Consider the following 22,163-nt stretch of genomic DNA (forward strand, 5'->3'; position numbering starts at 1 on the left):
AGGTTGCTGTCTAAAAAAACTGTGCCTGGGTGGAAGAGACAGTTTTATAATTGCATTTCCAGTCGTCTTTGTATTCTTTTGTGTTATATGCTTGTACAAGGAGAAACTGGACAGGCCTGTTGGATAGCAGCCATGCAGAATTGTCAGAGAGAGGGAGAGAGAGACCAGATTGAAAATGAAATAGGAAGGGGGGAGAGAAATAAAAAATATCAGGAGGATCTCTCAGAACAATGACTTAAGAAAATGAAAGTGGAGGAGAAAACAGCAATTTCGTTTTGTGTCATGAGGTTTGAAAATTGTCTTTTACTTTCTATTTTGGGGTTTTTTTTCCCAATTGTGACAGAGAAAACTTAAAGTATGGGGGACATGTGTTTCAGAAATGGAACTGGGACAAAACATTTGTTTTCTGACTAAAACCTGAGTGCTGAGAAACCAGGGTGCACACTGAAGAAAGAGATGGCCGGGGCTTGAAAGTTGAGGCTCTGGCAGTCTCAAGGTCATATTCCTACTCTGGGTGAGAGCAGCATTTCTTGGTCTGGGAGTTCTATAAATTAATTCATTCATTAATTAATCAGTAAATACATATTCTACGTGGCTGTGAACCAGGCAGAGACAGGATCAGCATACCCAAATCTAGGGACAGTACCTTGACCTTCATGCTGCTGAGTCTGAAGGGCTCCTCTGATTTTCCCTCTTCTTCTCATCTTTTCCAAGTCCCTGCGGGTTTCAGTTTCCCAGGCTGATGTACTAGAAAGTCGGTAGCAAGCAAGTTAGCCCTGCTTTGAGCAGGGGTGGGACTAGGCGACCTCCAGAGATCCCATCCAACCTGACTTTTTCTGTGATTCTGTTAAAGTCAATCATGAAAGCATCCATCTATGAGCACTAGCTAGCTGTACTCTTTGTTCCAGAAAGCCCACAAGTCATGGTCAGCCAGCCTTCGCAACTGGTAAACAAAGAAAAGAAAGAATAAAAGGGAGGCAAAAAAAAAACCCTTCGAGCCTTGGGATGCGATTATTTGTGCAGGGGCAGATTGAGAACAAGTGAAATGAAAGGAGAAAAGTAAATGCGGGTCTGTGAGAAGCTGAATGGTGAGCACGTCTCTTCCACACTTTCCTTGAAGGCACAGCGTGTAGATGTACTTTATTCATAATGACAATATGATGTGATTCATAGCAATTGCTTCTTCCCAGTAAATTATTCTTAAGATGCGTTGTTGTGCCATGTTGCAATGGCACAAATGAATGATGTTAAAATACTGAGCAGACAAAATGATAACACCTGTTACAGAGCCACTTATAAACCAGAGTGCACAGAGGCATTTGTACCTGTCTCTGTCACACGTTGTGAGTTACACATCTTAGGATGGCTTATGAAGGAGAAGGCAATTTCTGTTATTCTGTATTAAAACATTTCTCAGTGTTTCCTTAATTGACAGACATCCTCTCTCTGTTTACTTGACATCAGCTCCTGCTCTCTGGCAGACATTATAGGAGAGAATTCACAACTGGCTCACCACTCAGGTTTCCTACCCAGGTCAGGTCTGGGAGGAACAGTAATAATATCTCCACGTCTACATTGGTATTTTTAATCCTGCCCCATGGTAGGACATTATTACCCAGACTGAAGAGGAGCAGGGAGCTGTACTGCTTTCCAATGCACAGTGGGGCAACTGAGGCTACGAGCTGCCACGAGCGGTAAGGGCATTACCTCATAAGGGCAATGACGTCCTGAGTTTCCAGTGACTTGCACAGGTGCTCGACACCCATATGGGAGTCAGGCAGGTCAATGCTTTGTGGGGCTGCCTCTAAAAACCTAACCCGAGGCTTCCTTGTGCCAGTGGAGGCGTGGCGCTGGCTACGGCTGTCCCTGGGGAGGGCACTGTGCCTTCCACAGGCTCTCACCAACACAGTCTCAAAAGACTGATGTCGTTCACGGCAGAGCAGCCAAAACTCAGCCCCTGACAGCCCATGGCTTTCCTTGAGGGATCGCCAGACAACACTGGCTCCCAGCCCTTGGCTCCCAGGCACCCAACCGTCCAGCGAGAGCAGTGCTGTTGGGAGGTCCTCTCCTGCCACATCGTTTTCACAGTGGTGGGTAGAGCACAGTGCCGTCACCACAGAGGAGCATGGAGGGTTAACCCCTTACATTGCACTGTGAACATCTGCCTTCAAAGGCAAAGCCAGGAGCACAGTCAGATTTTTTTTTTGGGGGGGGGGGGTGGGTGGTGAAGGTGGAACAGCTTTTCTCTGATTTCTAGGGAAACTGGTTTCATTGCCTGGCCAGGCATCTCCTGTCAGTCATCTCCCATGGAAATGGAGCCCTAGCCCAACCAGCTTTACTGCAGTTTCTGGGCCAGTTTCTAGCCTTGCAAGTGAGACACTAAGCTTAATTTCTTCTTTTCATTTTCCTCTTCTCCTTGTTCTTTTTCCTTGATGCAGTGTGTTGGCTTTATTAAGATGCTACCTACAGGATTCTCTCCTAATGCTCACAAGTGCCTCTTCCATCCAGAGGCAGCTGGAGAAATTGCTCTTCTAAGCACCAGACACTTAATTAACAATGAGACGAACTCTCCAGTTTGCTTGCTTTCTCACTCATTCGTCCTCTTTCACGCTGTCTAGTGCAGCGAGAAAGCGTGTAGCAAGGTCTTGACCAAATACTTTGAACTGCAATCATCTTGGGACACCCAAGGAAGCTAATTACCAGCTTTGTTTCTCTCTCCCTTACCCCTTCTTCCCTCTGATGACAAGGGGATGAAGTGGATACTCAGCATATCTTCCCATAGACAGAAAGGCCCAGATTTCCCTCTCTCTTTCCCGGCTAAGGAGTCCCCTGTGAGATATACTCCGTGCCCTCCGATGACAGCACTGACGTCTCTCCTCTTAACTAGTCTAGTCCCTCTGGGAAGCACTGGAGAAGTAATTTGGCTCCCACCAAACTTTGAAGTTCAGGTTGTTGCAGGAAGGTTTGTCAGTGCAGAGACAGATGGCTGGACCCCTGGGTCAGGTACCTGGATTTGCCATGGAAAAAGACCAGCCAAGAAGCTTTTAAAAGCCCAATATTGCTGTGCTCTGCACCTGTGCTGTCTGCTCACCGTGGCTGTGAGCTGCAGCGTCAGTATGGAGCCATGCCATGGGCATGCAGGGCAGACCAGTATATTGTCCCAGGGGCAAGGGAAATGCATATACCATCCTGGAAGACCACCACTGCCCCTTTTATTGTGATAATTTCTGCTTTAAGACACAGAAATTACTGCTTATTATGAAACCTGGCCCACTTCCCTGATTACCAGCGGGCAGTAAGGGGTTCCTCGTTTTTATGGAAGGTGAAGGGTAATTAATTCCATAACGAAGCGGGCATTAGCTGTGATAACTGCTGCCTGAGGCATTCGCATCCTGTTCAGCAACATCCAACTCTGGTTTGATAGCCGTGGAGCAGGCGGGCGAGGCATAATGCAGACCTGTCCAGGTAAGAGCTCAAGGAGGTCCCCAGGGAAGGCAGACTGCTGGGGAGCAGGCAAGGAGCCCTTCCCAGTGCCCTCCTGCAGTGGCTGAGCCAGGGCTGCCTCCACGCCAGCCCTCGAGAGGGGTTTTTGCCCCAGGAGCAAAGCAGTGAAGAGGGGATCCAAAAAGCAATGCTGAAGGAGGCTGTGGAAGGGGGAGAGGGAAAAGGCAGGAGAAAACAGGCTTTCAGCGAGAGCTGAGAAGGTCCAGTCTGGCCAGTACAAGGGTGGTGAACAGCCCTGAAACTTTCTTATGGCTCTTTCTGCATCTCTTCCTAAATACCATACAACCATCAGCAGTAACAGCTCCCTCCCATCCCTGTGTGCATGGGACGCTGCCGATGTACCAGGTTGTAACAACTTGTGTGGGGTTAGCATCCATGGTACAGAGACCAGAAAGTCCTGATACAGCTCCTCCAACATGACTTCTGAACCAGACTCACTGTGTTCTAGGTCCTGCAGCCCCTAGAAAGCTTTCGCTGTTTCCAAAGATGTAGCAAGCCTGCTTTGTGACCTGAAGAGTGAGGTCTTGAAGAGACATTTCAGCTTCATTGTAGACTCTTCCTACAAAGCTGGATAAGAGGACAGGTCCAGCTCTGTAACCCAGCAAGCTAAGACCCTGTTTGCCAACATATTCTGCCTCTTTTTTTTACTGGTAGGTCACTGTACAGCAGCGAAAAGCCTCATTAAACCAAGCCCTTGACATGCTTAAAGCGCTGTGCAAATATTAGCTAATCAATCCTCAAAAATCCCTTCTCTGTACAGAGCAAGTAAATGTTGCTGGGCCTGATTCAGTCTCACAGTGCAACACAGCCTCACCGGTCCCAGGTGGGAGCAGGTCAAACAGGAGCAAGCACACAATCACACTGTCTCGGAGGAGACAGGCTTTCCAGCATCCATTTCAGCACTTCTACAGCCTAAAAAAGTTGTTGGCACAGTGTTGCTTTAGACTCACGTGCCTAAGACTATTTTGCCCCTAGCACTCTAATTTTCCTCTAATCCAGTATCCAATCTCTGCCTCTTCCAACCCTGTTCAAGACCTGATTCTTCCCTCTCTTAACCTTGCCACAGCCACCACCTGACCTCACAAACTGGTTACTTGGACTCCAACTATCTCCCTTTCTTCTCTGTTTTTTGACTGTGCCCTTGCCTTGCCCTTTGGACTGGCACACCTCTGGCTTTCCTTGGTTCCTACCCAGGGGAGCTGATTCCTGTCCTAGTTGCCCTCACTCCACTCCTTGGGTCTATAACTTACTCTATCCTGGTCAAGCTCATTTATGCAAGGCATTCCCAGAAGGGTCCTTTAGCATCTCAGCTATGCAGTGAAGCTGAAGTATTTGGACAGGGTCCTGGGACCCAAGTGGTCCCTTCCCTGGAGGTGCCTGATAGCAGTGGCGGAGCCCCAAGTTCAGCTGGGGAGGAATGTACTTGCAGCCCCCCTCCTCATATACTGCATGCATTGCTCTGAACATATTTGAGACCCATTTTCTGAGAAAGCTCCCACACTTTTTTTTTACTATATGCACTGAAGATTCACATACCCTAAAGTTAGCATCCTGGATCTGCTCCTGCCTCCCTGCCCAGCGTAGATCTGCTTTTGTTTTAGGATCCTGCTTTTACCATCATCTTCTATTCCTCCCTGTGGCTGTCACCCTCCATGTGGCTGTAATCCCACAGCGTTATCCCCGCTGGAGGGAACCTTGTGCATTTGCAATCTCTTCAGTCCTGGTAGGCTGAGCTGTCTGTACGGCGAGGAAGGCTGAGGGAGATTTCACTACCAAGCTTACCTAAACAGCACAGCCCTTGACTTACATGATTTCTCAACAGCAGTGCGCTTTATAGACAGATCTCTTTTGGACTCTACATTACAAATGCTTTATTGATGCCAGCTGTATCAACAGCTGGGTTTCTCATCTGCAATGGTTTTGTACAGCCTGAAGTCTTTTAGGTTTGCCTTCATGGACCAGAGATCATTAGCAGTGAGAATCCTTCAAATGTTGACTTGGCTAATTTGTCTGTCAATGGGGTCTGTGTTGCAATTTAATATGAAGCTGAGAATGTGAAAGTGAGTGACTGTTGCATTATCCCATAGGGACGGCCTTGGTGCTAGTTCTGCAAGAAGGAGTTTTGCTTTTCAGAATAACTGAAGGTCACCAGGCCACCAAGCTCAGGATGAAGACAGAACTGGATCCCATCCTCTTCTGAGAGGCCACCTGTGTTGAAAGTTTAGAAAATCACTTGTTGGTTGGCTGCTCCCTTGTTATGTGTAGGCTGGCCTGTGGGAAATTATCAGGCTCTGAAGCAAACTTATGGTTTTCTAGTGTCTGAGCACCAGACACTCCCTTCTCTGCAGAAAATGAAGGTGGCCATGAGCACTGGCCAAGAAAAATTTGCATCAGTGGGTGTTGCAGCTTTGGTTCAGCATTTTATCTCATTTACTCAGCCTCCAGCAGAGCTAGGCAGATACTGCAAAAAGAACAGGAAAACAAATCTCCCCTCCAGCATCTGCTCATATGCAGAAGTAAATTCATTTTATGCTTCTCCGTTGTTGAAAGCTCAGAGTGAAAGAACAGTGGTGCTGCTGGCTTGGCCATCTGTCCGGGGCTGGGGTCTGAGGGCGCTCCCCAGTCCTGCCACAGGTTTCTTGCTTTGCCTCAAATTGGACAAATAAGCTATTTGTGTCTCAGCTTTTAAGCTGTAAAATGGGGATACTACTTCTCTGTCCCCCAGGGATACCTCCTCCCAGCCAGCATGGGAGCTGGCCATCTGGGACGCCAAAGAAAAATGCTGCTAGATGTGCCCAGCCATCCTGGCATGAAGAGAGGTACCCAGAGCGAAGAACACCTCCCCCAGTGTCTGTTGTAACAACTGCTAGGACATGGCTCTCTGTTGTTTGCAAAACGGCTTCTCCGTGCAGTCCATAGACCCACTGAAACTAAAGCAATGAAGATATTCAGTAAAAGCATGATGTCTCATTTACCATCCTGGCTACTCGCGTGTTAAAACAAGACTCGCATCTTGGCATTCACTTTAAGGCTTCTTGAACCAAAAGTAACTTTTCCTGTCTTCCTTTCTTTCTTTTTTGCTTCTCCTGATATCATGTGTGTTTGTTATCAAAACAATTAAGTGCCTGAAATGCAGAAAAGAAGTAATGGAAAGGGTTTGTTGCAGGGAGTTCCCCCCCAAAGCTTCCATCTCCTTCTACGAAGTCTACATAAAAGCCTCTTGAGAAAGGCAATAGAATAACAAGCCAGGCCACTAAAGTGGGGAACAATCAGGAATCAAGTAAGATGGGAAGTGGGAAAAATAGTAATAATAAAAACAAGAATGAAAATGATATTTCAACAGTACTGGTGCTAAACAGATCTCAGTTTTTAAGCCAAAAGTGTAGTTTGCAGATGGTAATAAAAATAATTAACCTCAAGACTCTTCCTTATTCTTCCACCCTTTCCTCCCACCTACAGAATCTCACAGGATCCTTTGACACAAAAGCAAATTTTATCATGTTGGTTTTATCCTCCGCAGTTTAACACAGCAGTTTTAAGGCCTGGGCTGTGGACTTCATGCAGTAGTTAGTTTGGCTGGGGAATAGGCTCTACAGGGATCCTCCTTTCCTTCCATTCTCTTCACAAAGACTTGTTGGAAAAATCTATATTTTGAAATATGACCTTTCAGCTCATGCAACACAGCACGGTAATTCCCAGGTCTCTACCTCTTGTTCTGATACTAGTGGATAGGATGGTTTCGGTCTAGCTTTGCTCCTGAGTAGAGGAAGAGAAGTGGTTTTTTTACAGGGATTACCCGTTCCAAACAGACCAGGCTTTTTAATCCTCCCCTTTGTGACTGCCACAAGTCCCATCCGCCGGGGCCAGCCTGGGAAACACATTTCACATCCTCGCAGGGACAGTGGTTCTTTGCCCCAGCCACTCTCAGCATCCCTCTCGTGGGCTGCTAGGGCTCTTGCACCAAGCCAGGATCGGTCACGCCAAACCAGAAGGGTCAAGCTCTCAAACACAGTGCAAGAGTGGGATTCTGAGGGAAATGCTTTGAAGAAGGGCTTTCTGAAGTAGCATAGTCCCCTGCTTCTCTGCTGCTGGAGTGTGTGTCTAAAGCAGAAAGGTCAAAGTCTCAATTTTTGGATGAATCATTAGGCTTAGGGCTTAAAATCTGTGCATCCAAGGGACTGGCAACTGCTGGCATGGCTGGGTCAGATTATTGCTATGCTTTGGCCCAAGAAGTCATCCAATAATCTGTCTCTTGAAAATTGTTTCTTTTGGAGATTTTGACAATGGAGCCAGGTGTTTCTTTGACAAGTGATTTTGTTTCTTTACAAAGCATGTTTGAAATACCGGTTCCCAGAACGTGGTCAGCATTGAGCAGTTTCCTGGCTTACAGCTCCCCACACTGCCTTTTCCAGAAAGCCCATTGCCCCAAAGAGCATCTTCACCTGCTGTTTCACACCCCACATGGGATCCACTCATTTTTTGCTTCTCCTGAACATGCCCCACTGCCAAATCTCTCACCGAGTCTTTGCAAGCTCAACCAGCCTCCCAAGAAATGACTCGGTTGAGCTGTGACTTGTACCAGGCCATACCTTATGCAGTGCCTTCTACTGTTTCATCTCTCTTGCTCCTCCTGATTGCTGACGACTATGCTAGAACTTTAAGCAAGATCTCCGGTGACACATCTACTGGTAGCCACCTTTGAACATGGCATATAATGACTCAGCTAAGTGTTGCAACACAGAGCCACCACGCTTATTTGAAAAAATAAATTATGAATAGGTTGGTTTTCTTTAAATATCTGATCTGCTCTAGTCATTATCCTTAATGCATCACTACACTAGCAAATGCCAGCACTTAGTGACATGTGAGCGTGCCGTCTATGTCTTGCACGTAGACTTTGGGGTCTGGGGGAATCTCTTCTCTGCCTGAGAGGAAAATGCCTTGTTATGAAGGCCAAGCTCCGAGCGGGATGGGGAGGGAAGGGAGAGGTGAGGGGAAGGGGGAGTTATCCGCTTCCTTCCTCCTGACTTAATTCAGCAGAGCATGTCCAGGGAGTGGGGCTTGGATTTCACAGCCCAATGGCAAACACTGTGTAAATCTGGCAGCGTTTCTGCTTCTGATGCACTCAGGTGGAGCTAGCAACACAAGCTGCTGTTTGGGGCCGCTGTGTTTTAAATTCCTCTCCCTCAAGTACTCCCCAGGCCCCCTTTTCCATAATTTAGGTTGTTTCTGCAGGACCCTCAGCCCCATGCAACTGAGGCAATGTACCTAAGGGGGTGGCAGAGCAGAGAGCTCATCCTCTTGGCTGCCTTGGTGGCTCGAATGTGATGAGATGTGGAGGGACAGGAGATCCCAGCTGCTACGTGACCCAGGCATGGGGCTATTTAGCTATGCAGAGTTTTCAGTGCTCCCTTCCACTGCAAAGACTAAAAAAAGAACAGTAAAATTTGAAAATGCACTGATTTTCTCACTCGGCTGAGCTCCCCTTCAGCATAGGCCTGCCAGTTCCTTGCTACAGAAAAATGCCCAACTGGCTTGGCCTTGTTTACACCATAACCAGTAATTTGGTGCAGCCAGAGGATAGCTGTGTCACCCTCGAAACAAATTTTTTTGGCATGACCCTTAAATGCTTTTGCTTGGTATTTTGCCTTTAAAACAGAGAGAGGATTAAAAAAAAGTACTTTTCCCTGGGGCGCCATCAGATGCTAATAAAATCTTTAATTAATTCAGATTCGGATGGGCTCACATTTCTCTCGCTAGCTCACAACTTCAATCAAGTTTTTTTTTCTTTTTGTGACGCTGCTTTCATGCCACTTTTCACTGCATTTCTGATTTATCTGGAATTGTGCTATATGGGCATATTGGCAGGAAAGGCTGGGATAAAAGAAGACTAGGATGAGAGAAATCATTAGCACAGGATGTATTTTCTGGGTTTTTTTCTTTTTCGGAAGAAAACCCAAAAGGTCCTATTGCTGTTATGAATCCCCCAGGAACTCTTTAAATTACAGACAATTTGCTTGATTGGACTCCACTGGTCTTAAGCATTAGAGAGAGACAAATCACTCTTAACAAACGTTAAATCAAATAAGATAGACAGAAATCTTGATAATGTGAAATGAATTCTGTAAAATTAAGACATCTGCCGAATGCTTACCCCATAATAAAGCAATAATCTCCCTGAAATGGGGCCTGTCTCATTATCAGTTTGATGGCTGATGTGAATGATCTTATCTAATACTGGTTAACCGAAAAGAAGTAAGTGATACATTTTCTTTTCTGGCCCCAGTAAGTAAGGCAGGCCTCTGTCTGCCTAGCTGTCAGTCCTTCCAGGGTCAATCTCCCCATTCACCTGCCATCTTTTGGGTAAAAGATTTACTGTACAGGGTACAGAAATTGTTCCAGGATTGTCAGAGAGAAGCATTTCAGATGCCTTCCTCCAAATGTAGCCAAAGGATTTTTCCCTGGAGCTTCAGAGCCTCTTGTCTAAAGATGGAGGCAGGGAGGAGAGGTATCCCAGCCCGGTGAGAGGCTGCACAGCCAAAGACCTCCTCCCCAGTGCTCCCAGCCCAGCTCTTCTTGCCAGGGGCTCCCTGCGAGCTGGTGAGCAGAGCAGGCTGCTGGCCAGGATGGAGACGCCATGCGAGGTCAAGGAGGGCACTTAGGAAAGGCTGATTTCATTTACAGACTTTCATTTCCCTTCCTACCTCAGCTCCTTGCTGGAATGATCTTAAAGGATAACCTGACCTGGAGTCTCCTCCTATTCTGTGCTCTTAAATTGTTGATCAATAAGCCCAGGAAGGAAGAAGCAACCATGCGCTTGAGTTTCCTTAAAATATACATGTAGACCTGTACAGCAGCTAGGGATTGGATTCAGTGCTCAGAAGAGTGAGGAGCGTTTACAGCTGCTTCCCTCCCATGACGCCTGCCCGTGCCCCTCGCTCCTGAGTTGCCTCTGCAAGAACGTGTCCGTGACACCGCACTTCTGCAAGGAATTGTAGTCTTTCTCGCTCTTTTTCTTCCAGGCTCTGGGCGCAACTTCTGTATGGAAAAGAGAGATTTAGTTGAAAGAGAAATGCCATTCTCCCCCGATGCCGTAGGGATCATGCCTCTGAATGCACCTTCGCGTGATTTGCAGTGAATTACCACGAGGTGATCCACCCTGCACGTATCTTGCAATCTTGCTGCAGATCACAGAGCACTGCCTACTGCATAAACAAAGTGCCATGGCCTAGGGCAATATTATAATTGAATAGATATAAGCAATTATTATCTGTTTGATGTGCAGCACGGAGCTGCAGCACTCCCTATCATATTCCAGCAGACCGAAGCCAGGGACTCTTTCTAAAGCATCCGTACAACCAGGGAATGTAAGCAAAAGGCTCTTGAAATAGTAATAATAACACAACATATCTCTAGGGCTGACAAGTGTGTTGAGTACTGCAGTTTCACCCGTAATCTGTCATAAAGTTAGACAGTTCTATCAATGGGGAAATAAACAGTTGGGATAATAAAAGGTGAGTGCTGAATAGCAACCCTTCAGCTCCCTCCAGGCTTTATTAGGATAATTGATTTTGGAACATTAATAAGGATATTGATTAGCTTTAAGGAATTGAAACTCAGGGTGAGGGAGGAAGCAGGGGAGGAGTGAGCTGTTGCTCTTGGCTACAGACTCGTGGTGGGAGTGGGAGCCCTGTTATGAAGAGTCGATCAGCTGTGCCGAGGGATTAACTTTTATCTTCGACATGAATTAGGAAAGCGGTTTCTGCAAGCGTGCCATCCACGTGATGAGGACCCAAGAAATTACAGAGCAAGAGTGCTTCAAAAGCCACGAGGCTTGTCTTATCGTTTGTAACCTCACAGGCAGTTTCCATTTCATGATTCAGCATTTCAAAGTAGGCAGAGCCATGGTTCGACCACAGCTGATCTCGGCGGGGGAAAAGTCAAGCAGGAGATCTACATGGAGGAGGTTTCCATGCAGCAAGGAACTGATTAGACCAGGAGTGTAATCAGCTCCCTGAACTTGCAAAGTGAGGTTTCACTGATCAGTGAACTTCCAGGCTAAAAGAAAACTCTCATAAATATGGAATTCTACTTTCTTTCTTTTCAAGATCAAGCGGTTCACATGATTTTTTTTTTTCCTTCAAAAGTTTAAAGCACTGACTTGCTGATACATTTTAGAAGATGACAATTTTTTCCAGCCATAGAGTGAACAAAGTCATGGACATCATGTTCACTCTTCCAGTAAAATAAGTCTTGAGTGGAAGCTTTTTCCATCAGTCTCCTTCCCACGTAGAAGGTCTTGGCTGCAGCCAAATCTGCCTGTTTCTGAATTAAGATATTATATTTTCACCTTTTAGCCAAACATCACCTGGCCACCCCAGGTAGCCACCCAAACACTTGTTATGCAAGATGAACAGACAAAAGAGGTCTGTTAATGGGAGTTATGCTCCAACTTCAATTTTTTGGAGAGTCATTCCAGGATTTTCAGCATTTCCTCCTAGTACTCCACCTTCAAATGCCCAGCACAGCTGTGGGAGACCCTTCTGCTCTCTGACCATTCAGAAGGAGTGAGATCTGAGCGTTTTTCCTGCTCCACCGTTCCCTTTATGTTTCAGAAACGAGGGAGATGCTTTTGTCACGTTGCTGCATGTGGGCACGGAGAGCATCGCTAAGGCAATAGGGGCTCATGACACACGGCTTGACTGTTTCACCTCGGCTCCTGAACGGCAGTCACGTCCATGCAGCACGCACAAAGAGTAACTAGTGTCCACATTTTTTTTCTTCCCTCAGCTTGTCTTATATCTTGGCCCCCAAAAGTAGATAGTGAGTGGAATATTCAGAAGAATGAGGCAATGGATAAAGATTATAATAGACAGGTAATTATAATACAGAAAGAATTATTAGATAACTGGATAGATAAGTGGATGGATAGATGTGGATAGAGATCTGATGGGGTTTTTTCTCTTTTGCAAAAGCCCTAAAATAAAGGAACTCTTGCACATACATAAATCATCTAGCTCCGGGATAGGAGCAAAGACAAGTTCCCATAGCAACAAGATCTATGCTGTAAAGCCGCGCTGCCCTTTGTTATGTATCTTTGTGATATTTCTCTCAGACATGTCATTGGCAATTACCCACAGAAGGAGAGCTCAAATTGTTCAGGAGCCCAGCAGATCCACCTTACATTATTTTCTGTAATTAATGAGATTATTGAATTTCCACGCTAATAAAGCGTGGCAAGGAGTCTGAAAACAACTCCTCTCTGAGCCAATTTAGGGTGATTCCTCGGTGCTGCACCCCCACCCCTCCGCACACACACCTCTGCACAGACCTTGGTGCGGAAGAAAAAAATAGCGTGAGCCGTCTGTAAAGCTCTCCTGCTCTGCTATGAGTCAGCTTGCCGGAGCAGCATTCACGTTTCTGTGTTGCCAGGAGGTGAAACCCTGTGTAAATGTTCCTAAAAGCAGTTTTCAAGCTATTCATCTTTGATAACATTGTTTCTTTATGAATGCTTGAGCTTCACTTAGCTGCCTATGCATCACTTTTTGACAGGTCTCCATCTATTCTTCTGCTGCCTGCATGCAGAAAGCTCTCTTTTATATAAAGAAGAGGCACTTGCTTGAGTCAATCCCCTCTGAAGCTTTTTTCCGATAAAGTTTCCTTTCCGGGTGGGCTCTATCCTGCCAGGCTGCCAGCGGATTACACCCTCCTGCAGAGGGGCGGGAAAGGAGCAGGACGTGATGGCACTGGAGGCTCGTGCTGCACTGGGAGAGCCAGCTCCCGTCCTTCACAAATCAGGATGTCATTTGTGCCTCGTGTGGCAATGATTTTGTACGTGCTGTTCGGCTCTTGAGGGACACAGAGAGACAGGGCTTTCCGCTCCTCTGTCCCCTTCCCCCAGCCTTTCTCTGTTCTTATTTTTTATCTTTAATTATTTTTTAATATCTGAGGAGAAAGAAATATGTGGCAGGAGGCAATTTTAGAGTAAGTACCCAGGAGGGGACTCCAAAAAAGAAAACCGCAGCGGGGTCTGGTTCTTGCATTATTGAGTGCAAGGAGAAGGATGACTTTTGCCTTGTTGTGGAAAGAGGGGTCAGCATCCCCACGAGGCCACTGGACTCACCCTGCATCCACTTGTAAACACTTTAAGGTCTTCTAATGCTACATTGATAGATAGTGAGATGAAACACAGAGGACTTGTGCCAGCATATTGGAGAGTATTGAAGAGTCATTACCTCATTTTGCAGCTGTTTTTTCTGCAGTAATGCCGTTGTGGGTCTTTTAGAGATGCTTCCTGCTATTCATCTCCTTCAAAGGTTTCTAACTTGCATCTGCCTCCTCGGCTCCTGGAAGCATTTTGAAATTCTCCCACGACTTGCGCTTTCTGGAGGCAGAATGTTGCTAGGATCACTGTGCAAAGTCCTTTCCCTGCCTGTTCCCTTCCTTGCAATAACAATAATTTATTGGGAAGGTGTTTGCCAGGCCCTCGACATCATGTGGGAGATGCAGGGAGATGAGGCCCCAAGGACTTGACATTCTCCATAGACGGCAGCAGTTCAGGCAGAAAGTGCAATGGACGGCTGGGGGATGATCCGTCTTCGAGCACAGCAACTTATCTTTCCGCGGTGAGTCGGCAGCGGCAGTTCCCCACCACTCTCCCTCCAAATGAGTTACCGTGTCGGGCTTTCAGAGAGCAGTTTCACAAAGAAATATTTTGCCTGTTTTGCTGCGGAGCGCTCCCATCTTCTGCATGTGCTCGACGCCATCTCGTAGAGCGCTGTGGGGCTGAGCACCGCAGCCAGCACGTCTTGATCCCGCGTCTAATTCGAGCACCGGCCTTTTGGGTAACAATTTTTCTCCTCCTGCCTTAGCAGCTCTCCTTGTAGAGAAAACCCTTCTGTCTTGTTTTTTTAAGTGCTCTGAGTTCTAACAGAGGAAAGCCCTGAAATGGCATTTACACCCACCTTTTATTTTACTAGCCTAATTTCTCTCTTGCTTCTGTTCAGATTTCTTTCTATTCCTTTCTCTCTACCTACCCACCTACCCACCTATCCACCTATCGAGGCTGTCTAATCTCCCCATGGTAGTTCTCTCCATGTTTCCAAGACAAAAATGGTTATGTTCTCATGTTTAAATGTGTTCTCTGTTCAAACTCAATTGCAAACCTGTTGTCATTTCTCACAGGTTTTCCAGCTACCCACACTCCTGGTAATGATCAGATAAATATCTGTGCTCAACATTTCACCATTCCTCTTGCTTCAGTTTGCCAACTAATTGAAGAACATCCTGTTTCCTCGTGAAAATATATTGAAAAGCTCAGCTAGTAACCTAGCCAGCAGCAAACTGCTGTATCTATAGCTTGGCTAAGCCTGCTTTTCCTGAATTATTGGCAAGTATCAAGATCAGAAGAACCAATGCTACTTTCTTTAAAGCTCAGCGGAAATGTCAAATTCTGCTGCTTAAGAGCTGCATAATGTTGAATTTCTGCTGATATGACACAATATCCTGGGAAATTGAGTAAAACATCTTAGAAATATAGCGCACAGCTTCCAAAATGAGTACCCATTCACAGGGAACATCATCACGATGAATTGGCAAGTCACATCCTTAAGTTCACTGAAAGCAGATCTTTTTAAGGCTTCTTTCTAATTGCTAAGATTAATTGTTATCTTGTCACACATACACGTCTTTATTTGTCAAACATGAGCACAGACAACCCTGTAATGCTGCTTGCAGACCTTAGGGCAACGCTCTCCTGGCTGAGGAAAACCACATTTTCCTGACCATCTCACTGCAATTCTAGGCTTAATGCACCTGTGTTAGGAGGAAATTATTCACAGCAAGAAGAGTTTAGAGTTTGACTATAGATTTAAGGCAGGTTAAGTATCAGTCACATCCCAAAGAGGAAAATGGGAGCGCTAGTTTCTCCAGCCCACAATGAAATCTACTCCATAAACCCCGCTCAGGGCAGCAGCTCTGTGTGAGAGAGGGGTGTAGTCCAGCACTAAGGATCACCCGAATTTTGTTCCTTCAGAAATAGTTTCTGTATTCACCATATTCCTCCCAGTTGAGGCCTGGGAGGGAAGCGTGATCTGCCAGGCTTGGAGATGACAACAGCCTTCTCGGCTCTGACTCAGCCTCACTGCCGTCCTCTGCCCCTGCGCCGGTGGGGGCAGAGATGCTGCTGCGGTTCACTACTGCGCACACTAAGTCAACGCATACCAAGCCTAACTGGTCTAGTGTCAATCCTGGGAACATGGATGGGATGGCAAGGAGGCTGTCAGTGCACAGCAACTTCCACCACATGCAAACTCCCACCTGCTGAGGCTGTGGCTGAAACCAGACCACAAGGCTGGTGCAGAGAACCATAGTTTCATGCTGCCCATGCTCCAAAAGCTCTGCAGATACACCAGCACCATGTCCAGCCTGCCCAAACTGCTCGTCCTCAGCACTGAAGTCCTCAGAGCCCAGCAGAACTTCTCCATTAGCTGCCGGCTTTCCATTAGATCCCAATTTTCACATAATGTGTAAAACAATGAGACAAGAAATCCCTAAAGGGCTCATTACCGGGGCTGAGTTGATATGATAGGAAAAATCATTCTATCCAGGAATTGTTTTTCATCTCCTTTCCCTGGAAAATCCATTCTATCGGCCACTGTTGGCACAGGATACTGGATTCGGTGGACCTCTGGTCTGATCAGTACAACAGACATTATGTGAAACAAAACATAAATCAAAATGAAAACAAGTCCTTTAACATAAGAGTAGCTTGCTCTTGAGACCGAACTGCCGAGGAGCTCAGACCTAGCAGCTGCCCCTCCTGTCTTGCTCCACACAGAGACCAGCACTGGACAAAGGATGGAAATTGTGATTTGCCCAGCATTGTCTCTTTTTAGCTTTGCTTCCACTCTGGCTTAAAACCAAGCATGGAAAACTACATCACTCTTTGCAAAAGAAAACATACCCCAGGGATTCATTTAGGATTAATTTAAACTTTCTAGATCAGCAGTGTTTGTTTTGATATTCATTGTTATTTTACGGACAACCTATTAAGTCATTTCAATTAGAAAAACTGATCTAAATGAAAATTAATTTGGAGAGGAAAAATAAAAATGTGTTATTCCCAAAGGTATTTTCAATGTTAGCATTCATCGCCTCCCCTTTCCTTTCCTCCAAAACAAAATTTGGCAAAAATTGGCATAATTCAGGAACGCATTTCAGTCTTGACAAAGCTGCGTTCCCTGATTTTTAAGTGGTTTTGTCAAAGTTCTTCCAAATAATTCCACCTTCAATTTACCTCTGGCCTTTACTGTTTTACCCCCTCCCTTGGCTCCTGTAAACTATTACTTCAAAAAGAAAACACATACAGATGACAATTTTCTATGAACCTTTCTGTTCAGACCTTCTATTAACCTTTCCCTTTGTACATAAAAACACCAATAAAATAGAATGTCCCCCTGGAATCCTGCAGAGATTTGTTCCTTTTTTGACCTAATACACAGGTTTTAGCCCAACCGTGTTTCACTTACTGTTTACCTTAGTTTTCTTTTCTCTCTTCTCACCAGGCTGGTCAGAAAAACCCTGAAAATTCATCCAAATTATAAATATTTTTGGCGTATTTCGCCAATTGTCTGTTAGCGTGTTTAGGCTATTGTGTGCAGAGAAGGAAGCAAGAGCCTGTGGAAGAAAGACTGCGGTGAAATATTAGGCTGATAAGTGATAATGTTCCCTCCAGGTACTGCAAGTGTAGAGATATTCTTACACACGATGCTTCCTGCTTCTTGTTAATAAACTTAGTTTCCCGCTGAGCCTCGCTGAGTGTCTCTGATACAGCCTCTCTCAGCGAGGAACCTAATGGTGCAGTTTTCACGGGTAATCGGTCGGACTGCGGCCGCAGACTCCGAAGGCAGGTGGGTTCTCCTCTGGCCGAGTGGGTTTTTAAGTAGGAAGGGGAGAGAAGCTGTGCTAATGGGCTGGCAGGGAAGGATGGGGCTGGGAAGCGGGTCCTGCTGGCTGGTGTGTGTTTGCTTCAGCAAAGAGGCACGGTGGACAGATGGGGACGGGCTGGATAAATCATCCTGCGATCAGAAGTCAGCATTCTTGAAAAAGTGGGAAACTGAACTTAAAAACCCCAATCATTCCCCTCGTCGCTGCTCTGAGGTGCCCTCTTCCTAAAGCATCAGTCCATCACCCCCTTGGCCAGGGTTAGGCTCACGGTAGAGACCTTATTCCATAACCTGCCATGCGACAGTGGTTACATGGTTTACAAATATTTCAGAAAAAATCTTTCTGGATGTGACATCTGTAAACACCCACGACCCTGCAAAAATAATGAGCGTGTTGAATATTTGAAAGCCGAGAAACACTAACATTTATGGATTTTTACTGCTTGACACAATACCGAACAATGAAGGGAGCAAACCTTTACTGATAAGTGAAGCAGGCAAGGGGTCTCTTTAATCTCTGGTCTTGATAGTTTTGCTGTATAGTCAAGATGCAGTTCAAACATTGCTACAGCAATCTGCCATGCTTTTGTGTTAACAAAGAAATTCAAGGTGTGCCATCATTCATCATCATTGTCGTTATCATCCCAGTCCTCTCTTCAGGATGACATGGGAATAATGCAAAACTCAAAACTTTTAGGGTTTTTTTGCAACCCACGGCACAGGAGGGTGAGAATCTCTGTTCTTGGATATGCATTAGAAAATATTCATTGAATTGCAAATGTTTTTCAACAAGGAGCCCACAAATTGCTTGTTTCTTCATTTTTTTCTGCCTGTAATTCATCTTTTGCAGCTGGCTATCTATGGACTATTGTTTCTTCTCTCTGATGGCCTGGCTAAATAAAGGTATTTTGGGAGAGCAGCTAACTCAATACTGCACTGTATCCCACCTAAACATCATTGTGAAATGAATGTATGAGTTGGGCTAAAATACATGAAGCTTTGGGGAGATTTGCAAATAACATCCAGAGATTTGCAAATAGCAAATAATCTGATCCTGAGAATTGAAATAAACCAAACTCAGCCCTTTCCTTTTCAAACAGAATTGTGCATCATAGCACGGGAGCAGGAGTCTGTTTATTTGATGATGGATTTTTTTTTCCCTAACCCAACTGGCTATAATCGTTTAGCATCCCACAGGCTTTTTTTTTTCCCCTCTTCTCCTTCTCTTTCCTGATCCAGCATGGGTCAGAGCAGCTTTCTAAAATTTAAAATGCTTTTTAGCTGTAATTCTTTCCTTACAATTTCATATTTTAGAGATTAAGCCAGCATGTCCAATATGATTTCATCCTGAAGCCTGATTGCCACATTTCTATTCCCAGCATGTTGAGAGACAGGCCTCATGGTAACTGTGAGCTTTTTATTCTGGACACCTAGTCTTTGATCTTCATAGCACAAAGCATGGAGTGCTGCTCAGATAAGTTCATGGAAAAACTGCTGAGCAGGACAGGGCGTGTGGGGAAATGTGAGCCGTGATGGTGACAGCTCTGCTGCGCAGCCACCAGCTTTCTCCCGCTCAGCAGCTACTGGGAGAGGGCTCTCTCAGTTTGCACCAGGACAAGGGCAGGCAAGTCCCCACAATGTACCTGTTACCTAGCCAGGTATTGCTCTTCCATAGCTTGAGGTTTTGGAGGCAGAAAGGGGGCAGACACTGAGGCCACTGCTTCCAGCAGAAAAGTACATGGTGAGCATCACCTTTTTGGTGCCTTCACAGTCTCTGCTCCCACCCTTGCCCTCCTGAATGTGTGTTATCCCTGCAGGATCAAGACCTTTGAAAAATAGCCCTGAAAGAAGATAGGACTCGAGTATTTTGGATACCAGCCTTCAGGCAGCAGTCGTCTTGCTGCCTGACCCTAGGGAAGTGGATAAATCTACTCCATGCTTAAGTGCCCAATCCATATAATGGCATGGTATGGCCTCATCTCCCTTCGGGGTATTGCAGTGATAGTGTCTATTAATGACCGTTGAGTTCCCAGATACCATGGTAAGGGAAAGCCTGCCCACTAAAAGGCAGAGTTAAGGGAGCACAGTGAATACTGACAGTTTTATTTCAGTTCAGACATATCATGTTAAACACCAGGAGGATGGGCTGGAGGTACATGGGCAACACAGTCATGAATATAAATTTCAAGTAGGATGTTTATATGGGTGAGATGGAACCTCTGATAAAATTAGGCATCTGGTCTTGTCCTTCCACAGTATCAGCACAGGGCTTAAGGAGGCACTGGCCTCTTAGATGACAAAGAATTGGGAGCAGGAGCTATGCACATGGGGAGCTTAATGCCCTGAAGTGCTGATTTTTTATGTGAATCTTCTAGAGGACCACCAAAAAAATTAACAAAGTCCTTCAGGGCACCTGCAGTGCTCCAGCAGGTTCCCTTCATGCAAGTCTTCATGCACAACTTCTTTCAGGATGAGTTTGACCTTGACAGAGAAACTTTTTGGTAGACAAACACTGTTGTTGCTTGGGAGATGACAGAGAGGTCTATTACACTTGCATGAGCTTGAATCTGAGTATACAAACCACTTCGATTTACATCCCTTGCTCTGCTTAACCACAGCCGAGTACCCTTTAGTAGTGAGGCTGGTATCCCTTCATGTATTTGGTATCATCTTAATCTCTCTCCCTCCTCCTCTTCTGCTATGTCTTTGTCGATACCCAGTCCTCGCAGCAGACAGCACAACTGTAAACACATTTATTACACCCTTGAATCCCACACTTTCTCTTCTCATATCTCCTTTTACTGCATGGCACCTGTGTTTTGTTTTCATTTCCTCAGAACAAGCAATAAAGCCTTAATTTCATTCAAGGAACAGGGAGGAGAGCTCATGCCACTGAGCTCACTCATGCTCCAAGTTTGCTGGCAGAAGCCATGGAGGGCATGCAGGCAGCCTGGGTGGGTGCGATACCATCTCCCCACGCTGGTAGGGGAAGATCCCATATGAAGTTTTATTTGCTGATGGATATGGTGTGGTTTCCACCATCAGAAAGGTTGCTGTCAGTTTTGGGTGGCATTTATGAAGTGATCCTCTAGTTCTGGGGTGTTGAGCTGCAGTTTGCATGCCCTGGGGTGGGGACGGGGAGTCCAAAGACCTCTGCTGGAAAAGTAGTCAGGACGCCTAAAGTAAAAATGGCTGAAAATCACTGTCTAGTTAAATCACACGTTATGGGCTTGATGGAGGAAAGAAATCCTTTGGTCATACAAGTCCCCATACTAAAGCACTCGAATCTCTAAGAAAGGGTTATTTGTTAACAATTTGAGGCACTGTAACTAGTCCTAAAAAATGCTGATCTTCCATGTGGAAACTGCGGGCTTTTATTTTCAGTTGTACTTCTGTCTTGCTTAGCAAACAAAAGAGCGGCACTTCAGAGCGACCCGACAGCTTCCATGAAGAGGAACTCCTGGAGACTTTGTGGTACTAAAGAAAGGCCCAGCAAGACAAAATAGCCATAAGCTAAATTCCAGGCAACTCAGTAGGAATAGGGCAGTAATAGCTGTGATTCACCTTGGCAGAGAAAGGAAGGGGTAGACTCTGAAGCCATCCCTGTTCCCGTATCAAGAGCAGAGGCATCCTCACCCTAGCACAAGTCTTTGCTGTGGAGACAGGGTATCTGGGTGTAACGGGAGAACAGTTTTGACATACTGGTGTGCAGCATGGATGTCTTCATGCTCTCTTTTAGCCATAATTCTGCTAGCTAATAAAAAACAATTAGCCAAAAAGTTAGTATCTCTAAAATACCTTTTTTTTTTTTTTAATTGTGGTGACAAAAATCTCATTTCCAGTCAGAAGCCAGCTTCAAGGACAAAATCTAACCATGCCTTCTGCTCTAGAGAAGACTTTTCGTAGTTAATCTCCTACTACTCCTGAATGCAGCGATTCAAACATGTTGCTACAGGAAAGGAGTTTTAGATAAGGAACCAGTCCTTGCTGAAGGCTGGAGCTCGCCACGCTTGCTGCAGGAGCAGCCCAGCCCAGCGCAGCATGTCCCACACGCCGTGTAGTCTTTCCCCAAAAGCCTCACATAGCATTTTCTTAGGGAAGGTTTCCACAGAGATGGAAAAGTTACAACGAAAATTACCTTTGTTCGCTTCGCAGGAAAACGGATCGGTGTAGAGAACAAAAAGAGCTCTCGTACAAAACACCAGCTGATACCTGGTGTTTCAGATGGTGGCAAAGGCTCTGCCTCCTCTGCAGTAACAGCTCCCTCCCCGAGGGCTGCGTTGGGCTCAGGATTGTGTGGTCCATGGTGTATGTGTCCTTCAGGCTGCTCCTGAGGCCTCGTGGCTGTTCAACCCGTTGGGGATGCTCCTTGATCTCCTCATAGTTTCCTCCAACGCCCTCTCAAAGGCACATCAAAGCTTTCATGCCCTTGTTCTTACATACTCCTAGTGCCACACGAGACCACGCGTCTCCTGACAATTGGAATTACTCTGGGGATTTATTTGGCTTAAGAAGATTTGCAGTAATAAGATTAAGGTATATACGCATCCTATAGAGAAGGACCCAGAGACGTGTAAAGGGTGAGCATGGTCACCCCTGAAGGGCGAGCATGGTGACGCCAAGCGAGGAGAGCTGCTACCCTGTTCAAAATTACTTCTTAGGCTCCAACTAGGAACCAAATTTAAATGCAAAGTGAGACTGAGGGGCTGTGCT

This window comes from Platalea leucorodia (genome assembly GCF_965183815.1).
Source record: "Platalea leucorodia genome assembly, chromosome: 9".
Lineage (NCBI taxonomy): Eukaryota > Metazoa > Chordata > Aves > Pelecaniformes > Threskiornithidae > Platalea > Platalea leucorodia.